This window comes from Coregonus lavaretus, assembly GCF_964263955.1.
Source record: "Coregonus lavaretus genome assembly, chromosome: 5".
NCBI lineage: Eukaryota > Metazoa > Chordata > Actinopteri > Salmoniformes > Salmonidae > Coregonus > Coregonus lavaretus.
The window spans coordinates 46191588-46197838 of NC_139992.1; the positions used below are offsets into that span (position 1 = coordinate 46191588).

General features: G+C 45.0%; 1 long non-coding RNA gene across 2 annotated transcripts; it reads left to right on the forward strand.

The window, feature by feature from the left end:
• Window positions 1-489: 489 nt before the first annotated feature.
• Window positions 490-3864, forward strand: LOC311129370. 2 transcript variants are annotated; one of them, XR_014613270.1, is made up of 4 exons: window positions 490-718; window positions 2882-2987; window positions 3679-3730; window positions 3832-3862. It is a non-coding gene; the product is annotated as an uncharacterized lncRNA (long non-coding RNA). The 2 variants fall into 2 exon arrangements; XR_014613269.1 differs by lacking the exon at window positions 2882-2987 and having other exon boundaries at window positions 3832-3864.
• Window positions 3865-6251: the final 2387 nt, after the last annotated feature.

Consider the following 6251-nt stretch of genomic DNA (forward strand, 5'->3'; position numbering starts at 1 on the left):
GGCAACAATTGACCCTTCGCTAAACCCTGCCCCCCTTGGTAACTGTTACTAACTCAGGCAAGTTTAGCCTTTTATCTTCCAGAGAACATGGAGAAATGCATTGTAATAACACTAAGATAAACTGACTAAGTACCTCTTTGGTGAGTTGAGACAACCATCACTTATATCAGATAGGAGTAGATAAAAGGGCCTTCAATATGCTTTTGTAGGTTATATTCACTAAATAAAAATAACGCAGGAGCGCAACACAACAAGCAGGAGGACTGGGATAGAAGCAAAAGCCAACCGGGCCCAGTGTAAGAGGGAGAAACCCCACCAGCTGACCATCGAGGCAGAGGCAGATTAAATAAAGGAGCAACATTGTTCATGTACTGCACAGTAGGTCTCACAATCATTGAAAAATCTAACGCATACTACATTGTGTACAATATCAGCTGTAGCTAGCGGTTATGCTGACGTAAACAACCAACGACTTCGCCCCAACAAACATACTGTTCTATGCTAGCTCCACTGGTTACTGCTCGCATGTTGTCGGGCTGATCCACACCCTGGACCTCTGGAGAGCCCAAGATGAAATGTCCACCACAAGCTTGCCACAACAGTGGCATAAGCCAAGAGGCAAGAAGATTGATGCCAAGCCTATTACAGCGGTCGTGGTGGAAAAGGAAAATGTGAGTTGGAAGAGAAGACCAGTCTAGTGCAGTTACAACTTTGACAGGTGAGCTACACGTGAATGCATTATTGACATCTAATGCATGTAATAACCAATTCAACCACAAGAGGCTATAACAACACAGAAGCAAGTCCATTATACAGTGGGGGAAAAAAGTATTTAGTCAGCCACCAATTGTGCAAGTTCTCCAACTTAAAAAGATGAGAGGCCTGTAATTTTCATCATAGGTACACGTCAACTATGACAGACAAAATGAGAAAAAAATCCAGAAAATCACATTGTAGGATTTTTAATGAATTTATTTGCAAATTATGGTGGAAAATAAGTATTTGGTCAATAACAAAAGTTTCTCAATACTTTGTTATATACCCTTTGTTGGCAATGACACAGGTCAAACGTTTTCTGTAAGTCTTCACAAGGTTTTCACACACTGTTGCTGGTATTTTGGCCCATTCCTCCATGCAGATCTCCTCTAGAGCAGTGATGTTTTGGGGCTGTCGCTGGGCAACACAGACTTTCAACTCCCTCCAAAGATTTTCTATGGGGTTGAGATTTGGAGACTGGCTAGGCCACTCCAGGACCTTGAAATGCTTCTTACGAAGCCACTCCTTCGTTGCCCGGGCGGTGTGTTTGGGATCATTGTCATGCTGAAAGACCCAGCCACGTTTCATCTTCAATGCCCTTGCTGATGGAAGGAGGTTTTCACTCAAAATCTCACGATACATGGCCCCATTCATTCTTTCCTTTACACGGATCAGTCGTCCTGGTTCCTTTGCAGAAAAACAGCCCCAAAGCATGATGTTTCCACCCCCACGGTTCACAGTAGGTATGGTGTTCTTTGGATGCAACTCAGCATTCTTTGTCCTCCAAACACGACGAGTTGAGTTTTTACCAAAAAGTTATATTTTGGTTTCATCTGACCATATGACATTCTCCCAATCCTCTTCTGGATCATCCAAATGCACTCTAGCAAACTTCAGACGGGCCTGGACATGTACTGGCTTAAGCAGGGGGACACGTCTGGCACTGCAGGATTTGAGTCCCTGGCGGCGTAGTGTGTTACTGATGGTAGGCTTTGTTACTTTGGTCCCAGCTCTCTGCAGGTCATTCACTAGGTCCCCCCGTGTGGTTCTGGGATTTTTGCTCACCGTTCTTGTGATCATTTTGACCCCACGGGGTGAGATCTTGCGTGGAGCCCCAGATCGAGGGAGATTATCAGTGGTCTTGTATGTCTTCCATTTCCTAATAATTGCTCCCACAGTTGATTTCTTCAAACCAAGCTGCTTACCTATTGCAGATTCAGTCTTCCCAGCCTGGTGCAGGTCTACAATTTTTGTTTCTGGTGTCCTTTGACAGCTCTTTGGTCTTGGCCATAGTGGAGTTTGGAGTGTGACTGTTTGAGGTTGTGGACAGGTGTCTTTTATACTGATAACAAGTTCAAACAGGTGCCATTAATACAGGTAACGAGTGGAGGACAGAGGAGCCTCTTAAAGAAGAAGTTACAGGTCTGTGAGAGACAGAAATCTTGCTTGTTTGTAGGTGACCAAATACTTATTTTCCACCATAATTTGCAAAGAAATTCATTAAAAATCCTAGAATGTGATTTTCTGGATTTTTTTCCCTCAATTTGTCTGTCATAGTTGACGTGTACCTATGATGAAAATTACAGGCCTCTCTCATCTTTTTAAGTGGGAGAACTTGCACAATTGGTGGCTGACTAAATACTTTTTTCCCCCACTGTATCTACAACTGTTACATGTCATAGAAACCCATGTTTTAGACATGGGCAGGTACTTACTGTACAGGCACAAATCTATTGTTAGCAGCAGCAGTAGGTTATGCAGAAACAGATTTCAGTTTCCACCTCCATGTTCTCAGGACAGTGTCAGAAGTAACAGATGGAAGATTTACATTGACTGAAAAATGTCAGGCACACCTATGAGCTACATTGCTAACAGGCCCCCATTAAAAGTAACAGTAGGTGAGGAGGAGTACCTGATAGGCAGTGGCTTGAGCTACAAGGTAAAGCAATTCAGAAAACTTTTTAGATCAATAATATTGTTTTTTAATAAATACAATTAATAGGAAACAAGCATAGTCACTGATAACAATACTAATGCATTGGATTACAAAGAAGAGTTGCCCTTTCCACGTGCACCCTATGCTTCACTATTTTCTTTGTCATCTCGACATCTGGTTCATTTGTAGGTTGGACTTTGCAAAGGGAGGAATGTTCAAATCTAAGACCAATTTCCTCCACATCTTTCTCAATGAGAAACTCCTTGTCTGCCATGAGCCCATCATCTCTCTTAAGGTAGCCACATTGAAGCAGACTTTGCAGTAACTCTGTGATGTTACTGTAGAAATATTTCTCTGTCAGAAATGGATCCTGTGTAGAGAGAGGGTGGATGCAAATATAACTGAGCCACGTAGATTACATATTATCAGAGACTTCAGTGTGTTGCTAGACTTGTAGTTGGAATAAGTTTGGCTTTGCAGTAGCAGTGAGCTCGGTTTCTCCATCTTTAACTCTGTGCAATCTAGTATTGCAAAGATTATTGGAAAATCTCTCGTAGTTATCTGGCATGTTTTCTGTGATTTTATGTCAAAAGTGTCTGTTTCATCAGCACTAGCCGAAACTGCTGACGCAGGGGCATCTGTTGAATCTGCCCATCTACTCTCTTGTATGTCAAGGGGATAGTTGTGTGGGGCTGTGTTACGGTATCGGAAGTAGTTGGAGACACTGCTGTTATTTACTGACTCTGGCGTTAACGGGTCTGGGGTTTGAGTTTCCTGAAGAGCATGGATTTTTTCTTCCTTTTGGGCGAGTTGAATCTTGAACCTCTCCCCTTCCTCATTTTTCTTTTTCCAACTGGGGATGCTCCTCTATACACTCTGGAAACACAAAATACGCCAAATTATTACAATAAGAATTCCTACAGTACATGATTTAAACAAGATGTTGGTATTTTGTAATAACTGTTCTTTACACTGTTCTTTTGCAGCTCCCACTATTGGAGAACACAGAGCCACCACCATCCTCCTCGAACCCAACTGGTGAGTTCCCAACATTTCCTCTGCCGCCACAACCAAACTGTTTCTCTACAGTTCTGAATGAAAATGAGATATATTACAACAGTGATATGATGATCTCCCAGTCTGAAGCAGAGGCACTGGAAAAAGAGAAGACAGTAGAGCGACAACAACACCTGGCATGGCGTCTGCAATTCTGTGCTTCCAACTTTGTAGCAACAGTTTGGGGAAGGCCCTTTCCTGTTTTAGCATGACAATGCCCCCGTGCACAAAGTGAGGTCCATACAGAAACGGTTTGTCGAGATCGGTGTGTAAGAACTTTGACTGGCCTGCACAGAGCCCTGACCTCAACCCCATCGAACACATTTGGGATTAATTGGAACGCCGACTGCGAGCCAGGCCTATTCGCCCAACATCAGTGCCCAACCTCACTAATGCTCTTGTGGCTGAATAGAAGCAAGTCCCCGCAGCAATGTTCCAACATCTAGTGGAAAGCCTTCCCAGAAGAGTGGAGGCAGTTATAGTAGCAAAGGGGGGACCAACCATATTAATGCCCATGATTTGGGAATGAGATGTTCAAAGACCATGTAGTGTATGTTGCCTATGTTGTACTTGTGATTGCACTAAGTTGTGTAGTTATGTATGAGTTATGTAAGTTGTGTATAACTTATGTACAAACCCTCCATATAAAGGATAAACGTCTGAAATGTGCCCTTGAGTGTCTGTCAACATTTTGGTAATGTAGGCTAGGTTTGGTTAACCCTCATATTACAGTACCTTTTTTTTGGGGAGGTGGCCTGCCTGACTGCATCTCCTCCAGCAGCTGGATTTGGGTACTGAAGACTTGCCTTCCCATCAACAAAGTGCTAAAATAATGATGTATTTTAGCAAATAGCCAGCTAAAGATTTGTGATACATGTAACCTAACAAAGTTGCATTAGCTGGCATTGTTAACCTTGACGTTAGCTAGCAAAGTTTAGCTTAGTTGTATAATGTTAACGTTGTTGCTAACTTTGTCTAGACAGTTTCTTTTTAATCATAGTAATATATTGAGATATCACATTATGCAAAATGTTAACTTAGTTTCTTACCTTGGAGCAAACATGTGTCCATAGCTATCTTGCTTTCAACTGTGAATGAAGTCGTCCACAAAGCTTTATCCACAACCTACACTTTTCCTTTAGATTTTGTTAAGGGTAGAAAAAAGACTAGCCTCTACAGGCTACTATTCTACCGTTTTACCATTTTCTGTTCTATATCGTGGAGCTCCGCCCCATAGGGGAGCTCTGCTCCTATTGGTTTACCCACTGCCCTAAGGCAGCATCAGCCTGAGACAAAATTATGCACACACGTGCAGCCAATAGGAGTACAGGTGTCCCTATAAGAGGGGACGCTTCCCCTCAATCAGCCTCCCTTTATCTTCAGTGACTGGACTAGACTGAAGAAGCCAAGAAGAGATGAAGAAAAGACTCAGGACGAAGAAAACGCCGTCGAATTCCAGTCATCGACATCGTCCAACAATGAGCACACCAGGAGATTTTCCACCCCCAAAAGCTCTTTTCAGAGCTCAATGCAGATGCTCCTCCATGGCGGCCGGCGACTCCCACGACTTATGTTTCGTGTGTTTAGGGTCCCAGCTTGCCAAAGAGGGCGTCTGCAGTCCCCCTAACTGCGCCTCCTGCGCCCTCCTTTCTATGAAGGAGAGGAAGCAGCGCTGGGCGTTTTTTAGGGAGGATATCCCTCTAGAGGACCTGCTGTCAATACTAGCCTCTGCTTCAGAGGCATCATCTGACGGCGCAGACTCAGGAGATGATGGGGACTATAAGGAGGAGGCAGGCATTCCTATGGAACAGTCAGACCCCGTCCCTCATACATTCAAGCCCCCCTTTCCTTTGGTTAGCGAGAGGGCTTGTAGTTCCTATGGCGATGACGACACGGGCTCTGAGAAATCAGAAGCCCTGTCCTTCGCCACAGTGTCTCTGAGAACGGACTTTCCCGGACTCATTGAGAGGGCTGCCAGACGGTTGGAAATACCGCTGCCCCCTATTCCCTCTGCACCGGAGGTTGATTTAATGGAGGGCGGCCCTTATTCCAGGCCAAGAAGAGCGGCAGAGCCACTAGCTCCAGCCATGCCTTCGTTGGCTAAATACGTAGAGGGCTCATGGGAGGCACCTTTAGCGGCGCGTTCGCCGGCTAAATCGAACCTCCCATTCACTAGAGTGGAGGGAAGGTTCCAGAGCCAAGCTAGGGGAATCCCCAGGTTAGAGAGCGCCATGGCGGCGTATCTCGTACCGGGTTCGAGTCCCTGGCCCTCTTCCAAGAAGGCCACCTTGCCATCTCAGAAGGACCGTCTCACAGCACAGCTGTTAGAGAAGTCCTTCAATTTGGGAGCCCAGGCTGTAGCAGCAGCCAATAACATTGCCTTCTTGGCAGCCGCTCTGTCCCGTTTAACCACGGGCAAGACAGAGCTGGAGCCAGAGGAGGTGGAGGAGGCGTCTAGGATCTCTGGCGCCATCCTGCACCTAACACAGGCATCGGCCGTCTG